The sequence below is a fragment of the Sinocyclocheilus grahami genome, unplaced genomic scaffold, assembly GCF_001515645.1.
Source record: "Sinocyclocheilus grahami isolate Dianchi unplaced genomic scaffold, SAMN03320097.WGS_v1.1 scaffold1721.1, whole genome shotgun sequence".
Lineage (NCBI taxonomy): Eukaryota > Metazoa > Chordata > Actinopteri > Cypriniformes > Cyprinidae > Sinocyclocheilus > Sinocyclocheilus grahami.
Window position 1 is genome coordinate 102,772 of NW_015506900.1, and position 23,912 is coordinate 126,683.

General features: G+C 37.2%; 1 protein-coding gene and 2 long non-coding RNA genes across 4 annotated transcripts in view; 1 reads left to right on the top strand and 2 right to left on the bottom strand.

Moving 5' to 3' along the window:
- Nucleotides 1-23,912, top strand: part of psip1a (PC4 and SFRS1 interacting protein 1a) — a 105,362-nt gene that overhangs the window by 68,282 nt on the left and 13,168 nt on the right. The gene's annotated exons all lie outside the window — the stretch shown is intronic.
- Nucleotides 11,868-12,276, bottom strand: LOC107572236 (uncharacterized). The gene is made up of 3 exons (XR_001607303.1): nt 12,256-12,276; nt 12,040-12,097; nt 11,868-11,891 (listed from the first exon to the last, which is right to left on the bottom strand). It is a non-coding gene; the product is annotated as an uncharacterized lncRNA (long non-coding RNA).
- On the bottom strand, nt 18,951-22,877 carry LOC107572237 (uncharacterized). Its single transcript, XR_001607304.1, has 4 exons — nt 22,661-22,877; nt 21,573-21,607; nt 20,443-20,505; nt 18,951-19,217 (listed from the first exon to the last, which is right to left on the bottom strand). It is a non-coding gene; the product is annotated as an uncharacterized lncRNA (long non-coding RNA).

Below are 23,912 nucleotides of genomic sequence, written 5' to 3' on the forward strand. Positions count from 1 at the left end.
AACTAGCAGCCTGAGTGAAATGTGCTAGGATGTACTGTACTTGTCCCTCTCATTCTGCACCAGTACAAATACGTGAATGCATTGCGCCTGTTTTGCTTGCTTCATGAGTGTTTCTGCATTATATGAGTAGCTTTGGAAAATAAATCGCTGCACATTTCAGATGAAAAAAATGCGACTTCTATTTATTGAAATATCAGTTAGGATATTTATAGCGAGTGGTTCCCTGCATTTTTACAGCAAAGCGCGTGATTACAGTACTAAGCCGCTGCAATGGAGCAGATCTAATGCTATTAAATTAAAGAGGATGTAGGCTACCATAGAGAAAAAAATAAACAGTGGAAGTAACAAAAACTTGTAAAATACATTTTAATGAGCATATTTAAGTGTGAAAATAACAAAAGGATATACAGTCAAACCAAAAATTATTCAGAGACCAGACCAGGTGTAGGACACTAGTTCATTTATGTGAAGTGAGGATAGCAAAATAAAATAAACTGTGATATATTATACCCAAAATTTCTTCATACAGTGGGCTACCAGTAAAATGTATACAAATTTGGGACCAACAATTATTCAGACCGAGTCTGGGAAAAATTGGAAGTTCAGGTTTGCATGAAGCTGGATGACAGCATGCCCAGGAGACTATATGCTGTCATTAAGGCTAAGGGCTGCCCGACTAAGTATTGATAGTTGTGTAAATATTGACAGCTGTATGAATAATGTTTGGTTTATTGTAATCCATTACATATCTTTCTATCAAAGTTATCTGACATTATCTAGCTGAATTTGTTCTGACAGTTTAAGTTCTTGTCATCTACACATATACCATTTTCTAAAGTATAGCGAACAAACTGTGATAATGTGAGAAATGTTGAAAGTGTCTGAATAAATTTTGGTTTGACTGTATCTATTTGATAAATGAAGTTAACCAACTAACCCTGCCATTATTTTAGGGGGGCGGCCCACAATTTTATTTAATTATATTTTCTCTATAGCGCCAGATCACAACAGAAGTAATTTAAAGTTACCTTTCTTATAGAACATGTCTATACCTTGTTCTTTCATTAAGCAAACTAAATAGCCTTATGTTGTTTATCTTATTTACACGACGGCATGTCATTTCAGTCTCTACGTTATGGTCGCGCTCTCTGTATCATGCACAGCAGAGTTCCGCCCGATGCGCGCGCTCACGCACACACAAGTGAGCCCACTCCCACTAGTATTTGTAAATAATAAGCCGCAAAACGATTCATATTTAGATATGAATGGCGCAGACGCGCGGTTTTGTGTAGTACTCGTACTGAAACGCTCGTGACGCTTCCGGTGATATTAACCTCTGCCATCTCACTAATGAGGACATAAACACATGAACAACATCTCCAGAACTGCTCTGAGAGTCACTTCATGAGCATTTGATCATTTCATTTCAGTAAAACTGTCATCATGTCATACACACACAGTAGTAATATAAAAGCAAAATACCCGTCAAAATAAAGTTCGGTTTAACTTGAGGGCATTGGCAGAAATATATTACTATTGTTGAGTAGAATGTAAGTAACAGACTGCTACTACTACTAAAATTATTAAAACTTTATTTTTAAGGAATAAGCATTCAATATTTCTTCAATGTTTTAATTGTAATATTAAATGACCTTTATTTTCCAAAAAAATTTATTTGTTTAATTTTCATTACTTAAAAGATAGATTAAATGAATGTTTTATGCCTTAAAACAAAATGTAAATATACAACACAGAATTTCTGAGCAAAAAAGTCATACGGCTATTGTAAGAATAAATGAAACTTGTTTTATGCTTTCAAATTAGACATGCTAAAACAGAATTTGGTTACAATAACACATAAGGTTGGACAAATAAAACATTTCATAGGGCCCTAAACGTAATATTTGTTAAACTTTTAATAAATTGATGTTAAATTGTTTAAGTTTCATGATTTTAATTAATTAGACATGTTTTTTGATTAATAAAATGTAATTTAACCATTAAAAAGGAGTCCAGGAAAAAAAAAAAACGGAATCTAAGATATTTTGTGTCATATCTCCTGAACCAAACATGATAACACAGAAAAGGTGATGTCTACCCCTATGTTTTGATGGTTAAGGATTACAATGATACCACATAAAACAACATAAACTGCTCAGGTGAACAGTTAATGGTGAAGTCAGCAATGTGAGAAGGAAATCACAGTATCTGAGTATCACAGCATTTACAATGGTCCATATTATGGCTATTATTTTTTTCGTTCTTTGATAATTAACTAATATTTTATTAAATAATACAATAAAATATTGTTTTCAAGATTACAATCATACATTTAAGATATAAAAAAAATAATCTCAAGTAAGTGTATTTTTCCTTACCTCTCAGGCAGAGTCAGGTAGGCGGTAGTATGTTTCCAATACATTCCTGTTCTCGCTCAACTACGCTCTTAATATCAAATGCAGACAGCAATGCAATCTTGCTAACCTGTGTTCTATGTGCACCTCTTCTACAGCACCTCTCTCATTTTCTGTGGGTCTCTGGAATTGCCAATCAGCTGTCAACAAACAGACTTCATTCTGGCCATTGCTTCTCAGTCTACTTAGGCTTGACTGAGACCTGTATTCCTTCAGAAGACTCGGCAACCCCTTCTGTTCTCTCTAACAGCTTCCCTTTCTCTATGTATCACCTTCCTGGTCAAATGGGCACCTTTATAGAGGAGTTGGATGGGCTGCTGTTAGGGCTGAACGATTTTGGAAAATAATCTAATTGCGATTTGTTTTTACCAATATTGCGATTGCAATTTAATATGCAATTAATTTTTTTTAAAGCTCTTTATGTTCTGTATTATTAAACGAAGACAAGCTATAAATCATTGTATAGTATGACCAACACACTATTAGATAGATTAAACATAAATGTTCTTTTCTGTAGGCCAGGCCTATTTGTTACGATGAAATTAGGTGATGCATGAATTGATATGAATGACATTTTTATTTAACAACTACAATCACAGTATATTGACTGATATGTTGAACTTCCAACCTTGTAAGCATGTAATAATTATGACAACATAAAGCACTGACAAATAAGCCTGGTGTAAACATTAATATGAAAGTCAGTAACAAATCACACAAACTAAAGTAGATTGCAGAAATATAAAAACAAATCTGTTGCTTTAGCACACTACTTTAGGTAATTCACAGTCACTGTAATAAACATATGTAAACATGTGCACTGCACTTTTTAAACTGCCGTCAGTGTAGAGCTGTTGCGGTGCGACGCACAAATGTAGCGTCCGGTATAGACCCGGTGAGTGAAGCCGAGAGCAAGATATGCCTCGTCATATTTTCTGTATTTAGCTTTTAAATGACCAGCACCTGCCTGGGTCTGTGCGACTTCATCTATGGCTTTTCTCTTCGCTTTCACAAACCGATCCATCTCCCATTCCAAGTTACGTCCTTTGGCTGTTTACTTATTTCTTTTCTTTTTCTGCTGATGGCCCGCGCTCGACTTGAAGTAGCGCTGCTTAGACCGATGGGTGTGTGTCATCAAAGTACTGAGAGAGCTATAAGAGAGCGCGGACGTCTCCTTATGCTTTCTCTCGCTCTTTGATGTCATACACCGATCTGATCTTCAAGTCGAACACACCTATTTACTCTCGCCTGTCACGTGACCTTGTGATCGCAGCTTCTGCGATTGAAAACTCTAAAATTTTCATATTGCAATATTATCGCAAATGCAATTAATCATTCAGCCCTAGCTGCTGTCCTCATTCTCTGGGGATGGCAGTCCACTTGTAGTCTTTGGTGACTTCAACATCCATCTGGAGAAGCCTTACACTGCAGAGATGTTCTAGACATCTCTCATTATTTCTTTATTACATTTAACCTACATCTTGCTACCTGTGTGCCACTGGTTCCTCAACAAGTTACTTTTCACCCTTCCATCTTTCCTCTGTAATGTTGTCCTCTCTTCCCTCACACACCCATTTCTCATCTCTGGATGTGAATAATAATAATAATAATTAATTACATTTAAATAGTGCTTTTCTGTGTACGCAAAGACCATTTACATGGAAGGGGGAATCTCCTCAACCACCACTAATGTGCAGCATCCACCTTGGGGATGCGACGGCAGCCATAGTGCGCCATAATGCCCACCACACACCAGTTTATTGGTGGAGAGGAGAAGGAGTGAAGAAGCCAATCAGTAGATATGGGGATGGTTAGGAGGCCATGATGGTCAGAGGGCAATGGGCAAATTTGGCCAGGATGCCGGGGTTACACCCCTACTCTTTTTCAAAGGACATCCTGGGATTTTTAATGACCACAGAGAGTCAGGACCTTAGTTTAACGTCTCATCTGATGGACGGTGCTTTTTGACAGTATAGTGTCCCCATCACTATACTGGGGCGTTAGGACCCACACAGACCACAGGGTGAGCACCCCCTACTGGTCTCTCTAATACCTCTTCCAACAGCAACCTAGTTTTCCTAAGGAGGTCTCTCATCCAGGTACTAACCAGACTCAACCCTGCTTAGCTTCAGTGGGCGATCAGTCTTGGGCTACAGGGTGATATGGCTGCCAGATCAAGTGAATACAGCAACTGACACTTTATGATCCACTTTAACTTCTTGTCAAGACAATATCTGTCTTAACTTCTTGTCAAGACAATATCTGTCTAGACCGGCCAGTGCATACTACCCCTTCTAACCTTGGCTTGTCAATGTATTAGATTTCTCTAATACAAAAAAATAAGTAGCCTTGACCAAAATTTTTTGTGGTGAGAAGAATTTATTGAAGATGGTAGTGTAGCAGTTCTTCAGTAGCGATGTTAGCATGTCATCCTTCAAACAATCTTAACCCTTGTAAGAATCTGAGCTTCCCTTAAAGTTCTATCAGTGGGATAGAATTTTATACCTGAAGACAAAAGGTATTTTTTTTGCTGCGGCGCCCGGGGAGCAGTTGGGGGTTCGGTGCAACTGCTGCCCGGGCGCCGCAGCAAAAAAAATGGCTGCCCACTGCTCCGGGTGTGTGTTCACGGTGTGTGTGTGTTCACTGCTGTGTGTGTGCACTTTGGATGGGATAAATGCAGAGCACTAATTCCGAGTATGGGTCACCATACTTGGCCACATGTTACGTCACTTCACTTCACAAAAGAGCAACAAACAAAAAATACTGTTAGGACCTCCCACTAAAGATCCTGCAATCTACAAGACGTTCCTGAGGAATGCTGTTCTTTTGTTATTCTAATGGATGGACCATTTGGTTCACACCTTTATAGACATATTTGAATAATTTATTTCACAAAATAACCAACTAAGGTTTCAGAAGTGGCTATTCAACTGAGACTGCTTTACCAGTCACTATAGCCCTGCAGATAGCGAAAGCTGATTCCAAATCATCAGTTCTCATTCTGCTGGATCTATCTGCCACTTTTGACACAGTAAATCATCAGATTCTCCTGTCTTCCATCACAGGATCTGCACTCTACTGGTTTGAATCTTATCTCACATGTAGGTCTTTCAGGGTGACCTGGGGAGGAGAGGTATCAAAAGCACATCAGCTGGTCACTGGGGTTTCTCAGGAATCAGTTCTTGGTCCCCTCCTCTTCACCATATACACTACATCACTGGGAACCATTATAATAGCAAATGGTTTCTCCTACCATTGCTATGATGAAGACACACAGCTCTATCTTTCATTTCAACCAGATGATCCAACGGTAGCTGCATCAATCTCAGGCTGCCTGGAGAACCTCTCGGCATGGATGAAGGAACATCTCCTGCAGCTCAACCTGGTAAAGACTGAGCTTCTTGTCTTCCCTGCCACTCCGACTGTACAGCATGATTTCACCATCCAGCTAGGTTCATCAAAAATTATTCTTTGATGACCAGATAACCTTCAAGGACCACATTGTGGTCATTGTGGACATTACTTCCCAGAACATTTTCATTCACAGTTCCTGGCTAGTGGAATGATCTTCCCACACCTGCAGTAATTAACAGAACACTCAACATGTTATTCGACAGCAACACTAATTTAATCCCATACCCGAGCCGTTGAACATAAAAACTGCGACCCGAACCGCACCTACATTAAATCTCCTACATGAGGTAGACAAAACTTATTTATTCAAACTTTTATTCAAATTGTGAAAAGATTAGAGAACAATGAGCTCTCCCTTTAATATCACAACGGCTGTCAATCAGTGGTAACGCAATTGGCTACTTGTCATGGTCCGGCCCACATCCGCACCCAGCACATAAATATTATTCCACCTGTTACATCAAATATTAGCATTTCACCTGCGTGTACCTGCCAGCGTTCAGGACTCTGGTTTCCCCCTTGTCGACACTAAAATAATAGACAACTCTGGCCCCAGAGAGTGATTGTAAATTAAGTTTATATAAAATATGTTTGAAATTTCAATCTGCATCTTCTGAGATCCTGCGATTTCATTGTAATCCTTCTCATAAAGTCACAGAATTCACCATTAACTGTTCACCTGATAGCTTTGCCGTCTGCGTTTGATGTTAGAGCATTGTTTAGAGAGAACAAGAATGTATTGGAAACATACTACCGCCTACCAGACTCTGTCTGAGAGGTAAGGAAAAATACACTTACCTGAAATAATTTTTTTATATATCTCTGACATATATGATTGTATTCTTGAAAACAATCGTTTATTGTATTATTGTATAAGATATTAGTTAATTATCAAAGAAAGAAAAAATTAATAGCCATAATATGGACCATTGTAAATGCTATGATACTCAGATACTGTGATTTCCTTCTCACATTTCTGACTTCACCATTAACTGTTCACCTGAACAGTTTATGTTGTTGTATGTGGTATCATTGTAATCCTTGACCATCAAAACATAGGGGTAGACATCGCCTTTTCTGTGTTTTCATGTTTGGTTCAGGAGATATGACACAAAATACATAATTTGGTTATTGCGGAAAGTACAATGGTTGCCATGGCCACCACGAGGTGTTTTTGAGATGGCTCCATTTCTGAAAATGTTCAGGGCCACAAACTATACAAGTGTACCAAGTTTCATGCTTTTATGAAAAAGTGAAAAAAAAATTCACATGTCACCTGGACTAGTTATGATAATCTTCCAGTCGATAAATTCCAGTCGGTAAGACGAAACGGGGAAATTATGCGCAGACGGGACATTCTAAAATGCTTAACAGTTACCTCGCTTATAATTCGGTATACAGTTTTTTTAATAAAACATTCTATGTACAGTAGGGATGCTCCGATCGATCAGCCGGAGATCGGTATTGGCCGATAATCACATTTTATGACTCGATCGGTACTCACTACACTTGGCCGATCTCAAGAACCGATCACAATTTGATGACGTCAACTCGTGACGACGTACATGATGCATGGGGACATAAATAATTTGGTGCCACAGTCATGTCATCGCCGGTGTGGAAATGCTATGATGACGTTTTGAGAAACAATGAAAAATTTGCTATTTGTCCTATTTGTTTTACATGATAATATGATGAATGGATGGTTAATTTTTAACAGCAGATTCAGTGACGTTAGAGCTGATCTGCGCCTCACTGCACACGTCTGCGGCGTGCTACGGCTCCACGGGAACTGGAGCTGATCGCGGCCGCTCTAGTCAGTGCTTGTGTTTATAGCCTGCCAGCCAGCCGCGGCACATTTCTGAAGCGGCTCTCCGCTGCTTGGCTAAAAATAGTCTTTTGTGAGTTGGCACAGCGTGGAGGACGAAACAAAACCTCGTCGGGGCCATAAGGGATAACGGTAAAATAATACGCTGATCGTGGGCTGCTTTTAAATTAACATTTATTTATAAAACAAAATATCTTCTTTGGCTATATTAGCCTACTTATTAGCATTAACACAGGCTTTACTCCTTTCAAACTTTATCTGGAATGTCACCGTTTCTGTCACTACAACTTCCCGATCAGGCGAACAAACACACACACACACACACACACACACACAAAATCGTCTGCCTCATGAAAAAAATTTATTTAAAATAAAAAATTTGTTAATATTTGCATCATTTATTATTTATTTTTTCCACCCGTGACCCACCCATTCTGATAATGCAAATAATCAGAATGCATTTTTTATTACCCGGCCCGTGGATTATCCGCAGCGCCCGTGGATATAGGAAAAGCAAAATATGTTTGCTGCGTAAATCAGACGAACTTACTGAAAATGCAAATTAATTTTCTGCCAGCAGGAGGTGCTTTAAAGCGGGAGAAAGAAGTTTCCCCAGTAACGGCTGTACACAAAGCAGCACTGAGCTCACAAACGCTGCTTTATCAGGCATATAACATGCAAGATGAAATGAAAATGACATAGAACATTTTCTAAAGATAGTCTTCCTTCAGAAATACAGTGATATAATAAATACCCACTCTCGTTTTGATTTTTAAACGTCCAGTATGTGCTTATGTTCATTCAAGCCTTTTGGAAAATCGGTCAGTTTTGATATTGTGGCAAGCGCCACAAATAAATAAATGTATTGGAAACACATCCTACAGCACAACCACTTGAGCCCAACTTCAGTCTACTCATCACCTTAACTTTAACTGCGTTTGTAGCTGGCGCCATAGCCAGACTGATAAACAAACACAGACAGAAGTTAACTTCGGGCCAGGCACGTGCGCCTGATGAAACAGTCTATATAAGGCATAGGTATCGGCCGATCACCATGACAAAAAACAGTACTCAGTATCGGCTGCAAAAATCCTGATCGGAGCATCCCTAATGTACAGGCAAGCAGGTGAACCCGGCAGAATATGAAGTGCATGTTAATGAGACTTAATTGCGCGTTGCGTTCATATCCTGGCCACAATTCTGCTTGCCTATATAATAATACAGTGATATAAAAAGCCTAAATTCGGTGTAGTTTATTCAGAATAAAAATATATTTTTAATAAACTAAATGAAACGTCTATAGTCTATAAAAGTCTAAATTCGTTATAGTTTATTAAAAATATATTTTTATTTTTAAAAAACTATACCGAATTTAGGCTTTTTATATCACTGTATAAATGTGTGTGTAGCCTACTGAATTTGGTCTACAGTCTGCTTGCCTTTACATAGGCTATAGTCTATATTTTTAATAAACTGTAGCCTATATTGAATTTTGGCTTTTTACATCACTGTTTTCGTCCATTATAAGCCACCAGGTTAAGCGTTTTCTATTTTCTATGAGGGAGAAAACGCTTAATGTGCAGTTTAGCGCATTCTGGATTATTTAGCTTTTCTGCAAATAATATGCTTTATTAATTAGGTCATGTGCAGATGGGACATTCTAAAAAACTTAACATGGCTTAATGTGCCACTAAAACATTGGAGGACCAAATTCAGTACACACCTTATTAAAGGGGTCATATGATGCTGCTAAAAAGAACATTATGTTGTGTATTTGGTGTAATGCAATGTGTTTATGTGGTTTAAGGTTAAAAAAACACATTATTTTCCACATACTGTACATTATTGTTTCTCCTCTATGCCCCGCCTTTCTGAAATGCGTCGATTTTTACAACACTCATCGTCCTGAAAAGCGAGGTGTACGCTGATTGGCCAGCTATCCAGTGCGTTGTGACTGGCTGAATACCTCAAGCGTGCAGTGGTGTAATGTAACTAGTAATAATAAAAGTAAAAGTAATAATACTTCGTTACAGTACTTAAGTATTTTTTGGGAGTATCTGTACTTTACTTGAGTTTTTATATTTCAGCCAACTTTTACTTTTACTTCACCACATTTTCTAATTAAAATGTGTACTTTTACACCGATACATTTCCCCGAAGCATATTCGTTACTTACTACAAAATAGTCAGAAGTCAGAAGAACACGGACTGCATGAAAGCAGGTTTGACAAATCAGTGGTCTGGCGTTTGCAAGTTAGACTCATGCTCATGTGGAAACAAGTGCGCTCAACCGCAGATGATTCATTTTCCACTCAAGTCGAGGCTGGAGTGTGTGATACAGTATCGTCTGTGATAATGTAGTAAGTGTTGTTGTAATGATGTGCGCTCGGACATTATTAAGTATAGTATAGTAGGCCTAACGTTACAGTATATAGTACAGGCTATATCACCAAATCACACACAGAGTGCACGCACGTTGATTTATTAGTCTATTAAAACTCAAAATTCAAGACATTCTAAATTTTAGATGGCAAAAATGCTTCTGTATGCTTTTTAGATTTATATAATTTAATATAGTTAACTATATCACACAAAGAGTACCGTTTTTCTGTTTGCCGTTTTATTTTATTTATTTGCCTACTTTAATCACGTTTAATTTTTTATATCACGTTTAATTATTTATATATGTATTTAAACAAGAATATGTGTATTTATACACACATTTATTTATTTGCATATTTATTTATTTATTGTTTTTGCAGGTTTCATCCAGCATTTTTTCTCTCTTCAAAAACTTTATTTTTCTCTCTTACATTTTTCTCTCTCCAAAAACTTTTTCTTCTTGTAGAGTTTTTTTCTCTCTACACATTTTCTCACTCTACAAATTTTTTTCTCTCTCCAAAAATGTTTTTTACTGTCTTCAAATGTACTTTCTCTCTTCAAAAACTTTTCTATCTCCTCAAACTTTTCTCTCTCTTCAAAACTTTTCTCTCTTAAGAACTTTTTCCCTCCCGTTATTTTTTCTCTCTTCACACTAACAGGTGTCACTATCAGTTTGCATGATATGCATAAACTGCTTTAAACCTTAATTCGTACAATTACACGAAGGATTTGCATATTGTAATCAAGACGGAATCAGGTTATTATGATTCAAATGACATTGGTTGACATGTATAACAGTTGGAGTTGTTTTTAGTTGTAATATTCTAAACATGCACTACTTGCTGCACCTCTCGTTGTCCCGTGGCGTTGTTGGAAATATGGAGCAAAATGGGGAAAACGTGGGCAAATTATTACAGTGTAAAGTACAGTATATGGAGCCCTGAGTGTAAAGGTAAAGATAATCTTGCTGTAAGTAATAAATTTCAGTCGGTAAGACGGAAGTCATGCACAGACGGGATTCTAAAATGCTTAACGGTATCTATAACACCGTTAATAATTCGATATACAGTTTTTTAATAAAATATATCCTAGTGTGTAGGCTACAGTCAAGCAGGGGAACCCGGCAGAATATGAACGCAACGCATTCTATAATGAATTTAGACTTTTAATATCACTGTACACTCTCAGAAATAAAGGTACAAAAGCTGTCACTGGGGCGGTACTTTTTCAAAAGGTACACTTTTGTTCCTATTAGGTTCCAATATGTACACTTTAAGTACTAATATGTACCTTTAAGGTACCAAAATGGACCCTTTAGGTAGCCTATAAACATGTACCTGTTGAAAAGGTGACAGCTTTTGTACCTTCATTTCTGAGAGTGTATTAAAGGGGTCATATGATGCAATTTCAAATTTTCCTTTCTCTTTGGAGTGTTACAAGCTGTTTGTGCATAGATGAGATCCCTAAAGTTACAAAGACTAAAGTCTCAAACTCAAAGCGATTTTCTTTATAAAAGTTAAGACTTGTCAACACCCTCCTAAAACGCCTCGTTTAAACAGGCCCCATGTCTACGTCACTGTGTGGGAAGATTTGCATAACACCACCCAAATGTTCACGCAAAGAAAGAATGCGTAACTGTTATTCTCGCTGTTGTATTCTTGTTGCCGCCATGTCGTCGAGACGCTGTGTTTCGTTGTGAAAGTGAAACTACTTTGTTTGGCCTTCCAAAAGAGGACGATATCCGCTTCGTCATGCCTAGAGCTGATCCGTGCTGGTGTAACGGGTTGTCTCTGTGTTGTGTTGTGTAAAACTCAGGATGGATACCAATTCGCGCTTGAAGACAGACTTTTATTCTGTTGACAACATATTAAACAGCAGTGATCAGATTCGCAAATCACCCTCGTGCATGCTCGCAGCCAGTCACTCTCTCGGCTGGCGCGAATCTAAATTACTAACATTTATATAAACAGTTATACAACAACACAATTGAGAAATATGTACCTGTTGACAACATATTAAACAGCGGTGATCAGATTCGCAAATCACCCTCGTGCATGCTCTATAATAAGGTGAACAAACTTGATGTTACCACAAATATAATGTAGCATGAACACAAATCATACAGTATTCATTTAAACACACGTATTTATCAAGATTAGTCCATAAGATGGTTATACAATTAATACAATATACTTTTATCACGGAGCACTCACTCACCGCAGCCAGTCACTCTCTCGGCTGGCGCGAATCTAAATGACCCTACCGGAACTAGTTCATTATCTGGGTGGAGTGTGCAGGTAGAGTGCAATTAAAGGGACCATACATGAAAATGAGTGTAGCAAGTGGAAACACCTTTTTGACCCCGTTACACTGGTCGCTGAGGAAATACATCAACTTCGCGCTGTGGATCGCCGGATCGGCTTTCACCGTAGACGAAGCGGAGTCCAGCCCGGGGTCGTCACATGTGGTTGCCGCAAGCCCGCTGGCCGTGCCGTTCTCAAGTCTGCCTGCCTCCGCTTAAACAAGCCCACCATGTGTGATGCTGTGTGTTTTGTTGTGAAAGCGAAACTACTTTGTTTGGCCTTCCAAAAGAGGACACAACTAGAAATCAGTGGTTAAGTTGTATTTACAACCTGCAGAGTAGCCAACAATGTGTCTGTGCACAAAGGCTGTTTCTATAAAGTGGGGCAGTTCCAACTTTGCAAGGACAGCCTGGCGCTTCTGACTCACAGCCTGTAAGTACGTTTTTTATATTTACAGAATTTGCCACTGACGATTCAAACGCGAGTTTTGAGCAGTGTAGAGTAGAACTTGTTTGTTGTTTCTCCAATCACAAATGCAGACATCGTTTTATGTTTACGCGGCCCGATGCGCAACACATAAAAAGACAGTATAAGTCATTATAATCAGTAATTATGTCCCCGCTGGATGCAACAAATGCCTCATTTGTAATGGGATTTATTGGTGTTGTTTCATCGCGCCAGTACACGGCATCACAGTATGGTAAGGAGCGTAACATTTCCGTCACACACTTGCAGTGGTGTATAAAGTACCTGAAAGCCATACTCAAGTAAAAGTACAGATATCTTACCAGAAAATGACTTTGGTAGAAGTTGAAGTCACCGTTTAGAATATTACTGGCGTAAAAGCCTTAAAATATGATATTTTTTGTACTTAAGTACGAAAAGTTTTTTTTTTTTTTTAAATCTTAAACGTACTTAAGTATTGAAAGTAAAAGTACAAGTAAATGCAAAATGGAAAAGAAGCAAATAAATATGTATATATAAAAAATTAATACACAGCTTGAGTAGTAAGATTGTGTTCAGTTTTAACTCTTTCTTCCATTTTGTATTTTTGGGTAAGAATAAGAAGCACTTTATCCTGTACTTAGTAAGTCTTTCATTCCAACATAAGAAAACATTTCTGGAATCTGCATCTGAAATAGCATTTAGATGTATTTACACAGTTTATGTATCTCAGAGGGGACATAGATGCATTTTAACTGCAGTTACAGATGCATAAATAGGCGTAATGTTTTGTTTTTAACATAAAACATTGAATACTGATATTTGAAATAATTTAAAACATGAAAAAAAATAGTCGAAATGTGAAATGAATACTGCCAGTTGGTGGCAGCAAGTGACTGTTAATGAGTGAATCACTGAATCATTTATTCAACTGATTCGTTCAAAAAGCTGAATCATTCAATAAGTAAACACCGCCCCTTGCTCAGAGATGCAAAACAGTGCTGTGATCTTTGTTTGGAACTATTTTCGTTAGCAAAATTGAGCAAAAACAAGCAACATGTCTAAAATGTAAGTCACTTATAGCTTTACTGAACTTGTATAAACTGATTATTAAATGTGTTCATGCTGATATCTGCAGAAAAAACGGTACTCTTTGTGTGATATAGATAAGTGTGATATAAGTTAACTATATTAAATTATATAAATATAAAAAGCATACAGAAGCATTTCAACTATTTTTTTCATGTTTTAAATTATTTTAAATATCAGTATTCAACGTTTATGTTAAAAACAGAACATTAAACCTATTTATGCGTCTGTAACTGCAGTTTAAATGCATCCATGTCCCCTCTGAGATACATAAACTGTGTAAATACATCTAAATGCTATTTCAGATGCAGATTCCAGAAATGTTTTCTTATGTTGGAATGAAAGACACTAAATCCAGGCTGAAGTGCTTCTTATTCTTACCCAAAATGCTTCTTATTCTTACCCAAAAATACTAAATTGAAGAAAGAGTTAAAACTGAACACAATCTTGCTACTCAAGCTGTGTATGAAATTTTTTATATATATATTTATTTGCTTCTTTTCCATTTTGCATTTTTACTTGTACTTTTACTTTCAAGGTTTGAATCGTCAGTGGTAAATTCTTTAAATATAAAAAACGTACTTACAGGCTGTGAGTCAGAAGCGCCAGACTGTCCTTGCAAAGTTGGAACTGCCCCACTTTATAGAAACACACTTTGTTCACAGACACATTGTAGGCTACTCTGCAGGTTCAGGAACAGTCCTCCATAAAATGCGCTGCACACATCTGAATATTTGGGTTGAACTGTTCTGGAACAGTGTTGTAAATAAAACTTAACCACTGATTTTTAGTTGTGTCCTCTTTTGGAAGGCCAAACAAAGTAGTATCGCTTTCACAACAAAACACACAGAGTCACACACGGCGGGCTTGAGTGAGCGGCGGCCGGCGGGCTTGCGGCAACCACATGTGACGACCCCGGGCTGGACTCCGCTTCGTTCACGGTGAAAGCTGATCCGGCGATCCACAGCATGAAGTTGATGTATTTCCTCAGTGACCAGCACGGATCAGCTCTAGGCATGACGAAGCGGATATCATCCTCTTTTGGAAGGCCAAACAAAGTAGTTTCGCTTTCACAACGAAACACACAGCGTCTCCACGACATGGCTGTGGCAACAACAATACAACAGCGAGAATAAAAGTTATGCCTTCTTTCTTTGCGTGAACATTTGGGCGGTGTTATGCAAATCTTCCCACACAGTGACGTAGACATGTGTGGGCGTGTTTAAACGAGGAGTTTTAGGAGGGCGTGGACAAGTCTTAACTTTTATAAAGAATATCTCTTTGGGTTTGAGACTTTAAGTCTTTGCAACTTTAGGGATCTTATCTATGCACAAACAGCTTGGAACACTCCAAAGTGAAAGGAAAATTGTTCTTTAATAACCATTAATACACTCTCAGAAATGAAGGTACAAAAGCTGTCACTGGGGCGGTACCTTTTCAAAAGGTACATGTTTATAGGCTACCTAAAGGGTCCATTTTGGTACCTTAAAGGTACATATTAGTACTTAAAGTGTACATATTAGAACATAATAAGAACAAAAGTGTACCTTTTGAAAAAGTACCGCCCCAGTGACAGCTTTTGTACCTTTATTTCTGAGAGTGTACAGTGATATTAAAAGTCTAAATTCGTTATAGTATATATATATATATATATATATATATATAAAAATTTTATGAACTATACCTGAACGGGACTAATAGATCGGTAGGGGTGTTGATGCTAATCCACCACGGGACTCGGGTAAGAAGTGCGACAGGAGACAGGGCACTGTTCAGCTCTTTATCTGAAGTATTTAACTGTTCACAGTAGATGGCACAACATTGCTCCAATTAGATTGGATATTGTACAACTTAAGGCCACGAAGTGTTAAATGTGGTCTTTCTGAAATAAACAGGATAAAACAAGCATCAGTTTGCATCTGCTAAATGTAAATTACAGACATGTAAATAACAACTTGCTACTGACACGTTATACATGAATCAACATGACCAGGAAAGGATTAACAGTAGCGAGCATACGCATTTGAATCACCGTACATCTTATAATATGTACTTATAATATAACAACAAGAGGAGGTGGTGGCTGGTGAACCACTGAAGGGGGATACCAGGGCTGCACAAGAGTCTGAACGTGAGGCTGACCAGGGTGATAGCCAGTTGTCGGTAGCGGAGGGCGATATGGGTCAGACACAGCAAACGACTGCCGTGTGGATTGGCTTGGCACGTGAGCCTGTAACTGATATACAGGGGGCACTAGGGGTCTGTACGTTGTAGTGGTCAAAGGCAGCTTCACTGATGTAACAATATGTGGCAGTGATGAGGTAACCTGACATGCAGGATCTGCTGTGCTGAACAGAACCGCTTGCTGTGGTACCGAATTTAGGCTTTTTATAGTCTATCACTTTATTGATATATGCCTACAGGCAAGCAGAATTGTGAAAATGAATGCAACGCGCAAAGTCTCATTAACGTGCAGTTCAGTTGCGTTCATATTCTGCCGGGTTCACCTGCTTGACTGTAGCCTACATAGTAGGCTATATTTTATTTAAATACTGTATACCGAATTATTAATGGCGTTATAGATACCGTAAGCATTTTAGAATCCCGTCTGTGCATGACTTCCTTCTTACCGACTGGAATTTATTACTTACAGCAAGATTATCTTTACCAGATGTACACTCAGGGCTCCATATACTTTACACTGTAATAATTTGCCCACGTTTCCCCCATTTTGCTCCATATTTCCAGCATGTAGCGACAACGGCATGGGACAGCGAGAGGTGCAGCAAGTAGCGCATATTTAGAATATTACGACTAAAAACAACTCCAACTGTTATACATGTCAACCAATGTCATTTGAATCATAATAACCTGGTTCCGTCTTGATTACGATATGCAAATCCTTTGTGTAATTGTACGAATCAAAGTTTAAAACCGTTTATGCATACCATGCAAACTGATAGTGACACCTGTTAGTGTGAAGAGAGAAAAAATAATGGGAGGGAAAAAAGTTCTGAAGAGAGAAAAAAAAATTGAAGAGAAAAAAGTTTTGAAGAGAGAGAAAAGTTTGAGGAGATTGAAAGGTTTTTGTAGAGAGAAAGTGCATTTGAAGACAGTAAAAAAACATTTTTGGAGAGAGAAAAAAGTTATGAGAAAATGTGTAGAGGGAAAAAACTATTAAAAATTTCTCTCTCCAAACTACAAAAAATTTGGAGAGAGAAAAATAAAGTTTTTGAAGAGAGAAAATATGCAGGATGAAACCTGCAAAAACAATAAATAAATAAATATGCAAATAAATAAATGTGTGTATAAATACACATATTCTTGTTCAAATACATATATAAATAATTAAATGTTATTAAAGTAGGCAAATAAATTGGTGGGCAAATGGAAAATGTTTAAGGAAATGCCTAATTCATCCTATTTATTTTCCTTTGATATTTCTGAATGTAGATTTCTCTGCGCAACATGCTAATGAGAGGGTGTCAACCATGGACTTGGTCGGGGTCATGTCATAGCTGGGGGCGCGGCATGGGGCGGAGTCCCTCTGACAGGAAATGTATGGTGTTAATCCAGTATGGCCTACATAAAGTCACTTTTGCCGTTCAACAGAGCAAGATACATAGGAAAAACTGAGCCGTACATTGTCCGTACAGTATCTGTGACTTTACAAACGACCCAACGGAATGGCCAGTCATTTTTTGTTACCTCCCTTACAGAAAAACCACATGAATTTCACATGTGGTCACATACACATGTGATTCCGCACATGTGAAATTTCATGTGAAAATCACATGTGAAACGTAGGCTTTGCACGTGGGAAATGTGTGTTTTTGGAACATTTTCATGTGAATTCCCATGTGATCACATTTCAAACACATGAGCTCACATGTATATTCTAATGTGAAACCCATAGTACTTTCCTATGTGAAACCCATGAGATCACATGTGAAATACATGTAAATTCCCATGTGAAACTCATGGTATATTCCCATGTTAAACACATGGAATCACATGTGAATCCCATGTGAAACCCATGAGATTCCATGTGAAATACATATAAATTCCCATGTGAAACACATGGTATTTTCCTATGTGAAACCCATGTAAAAACATGTATATTATAAACCTGCTTGTGTTGAAATGTGATAATGAAATGACTTTAAAAACTTAATATTTAGCACATGCACACTATACACTCAAAAAAATATTTAATCCTGTTCAAGACCTCAATTGTATAGTAAAATTCCATTAAGTTTTATTGAGCAATCCTTATACACTATTCATATTATGAAGAATTTAAATGAATAACTACAGTCTAAAGCATTTATATAAATCTTAAAGGGATAGTTCATCCAAAAAGGATGTAATTTGTTACTCACCCTCATGTCGTTCCAAACCCGTAAGACCTTCGTTCATCTTCGGAACACAAATTAAGATAGTTTTGTGATGAAATTTCAGAGCTTTCTGACCCTGCATAGACGGCAATGGAACTGAAACATTCCTAGGCCCAGAAACGTATAAGGACATCGTTAAAATAGTCCATGTGACATCAGTGGTTCAACCGTATTTTTATGAAGCTACAAGAATACTTTTTGTGCACAAAGAAAACAAAAATAACGATTTTATTCAACAATTTCTTCTCTTCCATGTCAGTCCAATGTCCTTTCTGGGCCTGGGAACATTTCAGTTGCATTGCTGTCTATGCAGGGTCAGAGAGCTCTCGGATTTTATCAAAAATATTTTATTTTGTGTTCTGAAGATGAACAAAGCTCTTGACATCAGTGGTTCAACCGTATTTTTATGAAGCTACAAGAATACTTTTTGTGCACAAAGAAAACAAAAATAACGATTTTATTCAACAATTTCTTCTCTTCCATGTCAGTCCAATGTCCTTTCTGGGCCTGGGAACATTTCAGTTGCATTGCTGTCTATGCAGGGTCAGAGAGCTCTCGGATTTTATCAAAAATATTTTATTTTGTGTTCTGAAGATGAACAAAGCTCTTATGGGGTTTGAACGATATGAGGGTGAGTAATTAATGACAGAATTGTCATTTTTGAGTGAACTATCCCTTTAATTACTGCTAATAAAAAATAAAAAAGTTACTCAATTACAGTTCCCATGGCATGAAGTTCATAGAACCTGAAAGTACACAGAGAGCCACTATTAAGTACAATTAACATAATATTTATTAGTCTCTTTTGTAATAGTGTTGTATTTAGACCTAACAACTTGAGTCATATTTCCATGATGACATGAGATTTTCACAGGTTGGTACTGAAATTTGTATCACTGTCTGTGAGGAGGGCCACGGCAACATCTCCAAACTCATCAGACTTGTCCTAAATGAATGAATGAAAGAGAGATACAAATCACAAATAAATCCATGGTGTCCAAAAATAGAAGTGTTAAATTTAATAATTTTTTTGTAAACCATACATTTTTTTATTTCAATTTAAAATGTTTTTTGACAAATAATCTCACAAAGACTGATGCCAAGCTAAAGTTCACCCAAAAATGAAAATTCAGTCATTATTTACTCTTATAACATGGCTTTTCTTTTTGATACCACAAAAGGGGAAATTAAAAAATAGTGTAAAAGAATCAAACAAATTTTATTTTAAAAAATTCTGTTGGTCTGGTGTAAAGGACTGCATTTATGACAATATATTTGTGACCCTGGACCACAAAACCAGTCTTAAGTCGCTGGGGTATATTTGTAGCAATAGCCAAAAATACATTGTATGGGTCAAAATTATTGATTTTTGTTTTATGCCAAAAATCATTAGGATATTAAGTAAAGATCATGTTTAATGAAAATATTTTGTACATTTCCTACTGTAAATATATTAAAACTTAATTTTTGATTAGTAATATGCATTGCTAAGAACTTCATTTGGACAACTTTAAAGGTGATTTTCTCGATATTTAGATTTTTTTGCACCCTCAGATTCCAGATTTTCAAATAGTTGTATCTCAAATAGTGTCCTATCATAATAAACCATACATCAATGGAAAGCTTATTTATTCAACTTTCAGATGATGCATAAATCTCAATTTCGTAAAATTGACCCTTATGACCCTTTTTGTGGTCCAGGGTCACATTTGCTCAAAATTTCACTTTGGCTCACCAAGGAAAGATGAAGATCATAAAAGTTTTAAGGTTTAAAACACTACACAAAACATGACTCTCAGAAAACTCAAAAGTATTACTCATGTATTGTCTTTTATGAGGTGAAGATCTCCAGACCAGAACAATGCAAGAGCTTGCTTTGTTGTTCTGAAAGGCAGAAATCAACAGATATATTCACCACAGAAAATAAAGTATGTGCAAAATGTTCTAGGAGCCATGAGTCGCACGTCACTGAATTTCAGTTTTTGGGTGAGCTGTTCCTTTCAAATAAATGGCAAGTTAGTTTGAACAAAACAATACAGATATAGTACCACATATGTAGTAAAACCAATCAAATGTTGATGAACTGACTAAACCACAGTATGAGTAAAAACACTTTTGTATTTTGATGAAATACATAAGAGTCGTACAGTCAGTTATTCAAGGAGACTCACTGTGCAGGTTCTGAAAAAGTCAAACACACAGGAAGTACAGTGGAATGGCTTGGTGTGTAATTCCTATTAAAAATATACTGTAGTATACTGCGTATACTGTAGAGGTCTGCACAGGCTTTAAACTGAAGCCCGACCCCGACCCGTACCCGAGATCGTCTGACCCAGCCCGACCCGACCCGTTCAATTTAGAGCCCGAACCCGAAATCTTTTTTTTCCCCACAACGAATAGCCAATTTAAAAAAAAATACTGTATTTCACGATTGCATGCAACGGTCAGTAAACAAATACATGTAAAGAAACAGAATCATTAAGGCTCGGCCAGTTCACAAGGCAAAAGAAAAAACACTTACCAGTTATGAAAGTTTATGAACATCAGGTGCAGCGGTCACATTTATTCTGCCGAGTTTTTGAATGGTTGTATACGACAAGACGATAATTCATCGTGGAAATTATGGTAATCTTCGACAGTTACGGCTCATTCGGCCTGCTTTAAATCAGACACAGAGATGCAGTGCGGTAAGATCGCATTTATTTGAATTAATTAATTATATCATTTATTTGAATTAGCGAGAGAGAGAGAGGGAGAGGGATGAAAGTTGCGTGTGTGAACCTGCGTCTGCGCGTCTCTCTACAAGCAATGAGGCTTAGTTACTTCAAAAATAGCGATTTTACCCCCTCATTGCAGAGAAATATAAAGTTGCGAGTCAGTAGCCTGTCGAAGCTATTATACTAATAAAAGTTTCCGTGCTGTGTTGTCGTGTGCTGTAATGTGTGTGCTATGAAAGCAGCGTAGCCTAGGCTACTGCATATAGTTTTAGTTTAGCTATAAACCCGAACCCGAAGCTATTCATTAAACATTAACCTGAACCCAACCCGAAAGTATTTCGGGACCCGTCGGGCTCGGGTCGGGTAGCAGACCTCTAGTATACTGTTGACTGTGAAGTTACCTCAACAAACATGATTTTAAATATTCCAATTAGACATATATACACAAATAACGTGTTCACATCTAATGCAACCAGAATAGAAAAATAGCAAAAAACTAAATATAAAATAGTCAAAATAGCAAAAACAAAAACAAAGTGGGCTACTTTCAGTGACAGAATGTGTAATTTTGAAAAAGTCTTTACCATTCAGTGATGTGGCTCTGTTTAAATGCTTATCCCTAAAAGTAAATAGAAAGACATCAAGAACACAGTACTGACTGTATTTCCACAGTGGGTCATTTAGTCTTTTAAACTATCTTGTCAATATTGCTTCAAAACAATTAGTTGCTAATTATATATGTAGCCATGCACTCTCAACGACTTGAGCGAGCAGGAGCCAAATAAAAAAACAACTAACGTTATAAGTTAAACTAATAACCTGGCAAATTAATGTAGCATTATTGCATTGACTAGGCTAGATTTGACAATAGATATGTATGACATTTAAAGTGTTAAAATAGTTATACAGGCCTGGTGGATTTATGCACGGTGATTTATCTACTTGTTGAGTTTATTCACATACAAACCCAATTCCAAAAAAGTTGGGACACTGTACAAATTGTGAGTAAAAAAGGAATGGAATAATTTACAAATCTCATAAACTTATATTTTATTCACAATAGAATATAGATAACATATCAAATGTTGAAAGTGAGACATTTTGAAATGTCATGCCAAATATTGGCTCATTTTGGATTTCATGAGAGCTACACATTGTTATAATTGCATAATACTTAAACATTGTCTTAAATACAAAAATACAACGTTTTGAAAATAGCTACATAAAATCGTTGAAAAAGGACATTATACATTAAACAGTGTAAAACGGCCAGCATGTGGCGGTAATTGACCATCTTCACGAGCAGTAATCAAACAGTTCATTCATTCATTAAATGGTAACGGATCACCAGATATGCGTATACAGTGGTGGCTGATTGAGTGGCAGCTGCCTCTTGCAGTGCAAAGGTTTTACTCCCTGTCCCAAACAGATTTCCCCCATGGTCAAAGTGGGACATTCGCGTGGAAAATTCGGTGACTGTGACCGCGCCTTAACCAGCTTATTTCTAGTCGAAATGACCGAACATACAATTATGCACAAACAAGACGCTAAGTTACAAACGTATGATGGAGAAAAGTATGAAATGTTTTAAAATAAAACACATTACAGCTATAAAAACTGAAATTTAACATTAAATGTGTAAACACTACTAATTAAAGACATTTTTGCTTACCTTTTCCTCAGCGTAGAGTGGTAGATGACCTTTATGTTTCGAATAATGCGCATGCGCAGAACTCCTACTTCTTCAGTCAAAATTTCAAAAGGGAATAAGCGTTATCAAAGACTATTTGGCATTATGAATATGATTTCGACCAAATGTTTACCATTTTTAAATACACAGTCTCGAATGGATGTTTTATTTCCGATAATTTCTTCCCCGGCATCATTGTGGTCAGCAGCAGCCATTGGATGAGAGGAAATTGTAAAAAAAAAATTCAGGGGGGATGGTGTGGTCAATGTCCTTTTTGGGGGCGGGGGGTTGTGGTATGTAGGTCCTGTAGCTAATTTTATGTAATGATTACAAAATTTGTCGAATTAAAAAAAAAATTATTTATTTAATAAAAAATTAGCCTTATTACATGAACTATTATTTATAAGCTTTTTTTCCCTTCTTGGGCCTAAAAATTTAGCAATTTTGGTCAATAATGTTAATTAAAGGGGTGGTTGATTGCGATTTCCCTTTTTTAATGTTAGTTAGTGTGTAATGTTGCTGTTTGATCATAAACAATATCTGCAAAGTTACGAAGCTGAAAGTTAAATGCAAACGGAGATATCGTCTTTTAAAATTCTGGCAGTTTAATGCCTACAAAAACCACTTGTAAGGGACTACAACGAGCTACTTCCCGGGTCCGTAATGTCAAGAACCCAGAATTTTACATAAACCCCGCCTCTGGGAACACGCAGCAAAGGGGGCGGGGCCATGCTGCGCTGCTTTAGAGAAGAGGAAGAGAAAACTAGAGGTGCACGTAAAAATCTATTCATATATGAATCGCGATTCTGTCTTCTAACGATTCTAATGGATTCACAAGTTTCAAAATCAATGTTCAAAAGCAGCTTTTTCATCCTGTTCCTGGCCTCGCCCTGCTCTGCATTTCTCTCTTTCTCTCTCATTCAGATCATCAGCTAAGTGAATACACTTATTTTCACATACTATAGTTATGAGAAGCGTTATACATGGCGGCGGTTGCCGAACTGTATTAGTCAAGTCAAGTCAAGTCAAGTCTGCTTTATTGTCAATTCTTCCACATGTACAGCACATACACACAGAGAATTGAAATTGCGTTACTCTCAGACCCTTGGTGCATACAGATAACATAAATACAGGTTAAATACAAAATACAACTATACAAATATACAAATAAGGTAAAACGTAAAAATATATATATAAAGCACAAGGCATATGGCAGATAGAGTGCAAACCAGTA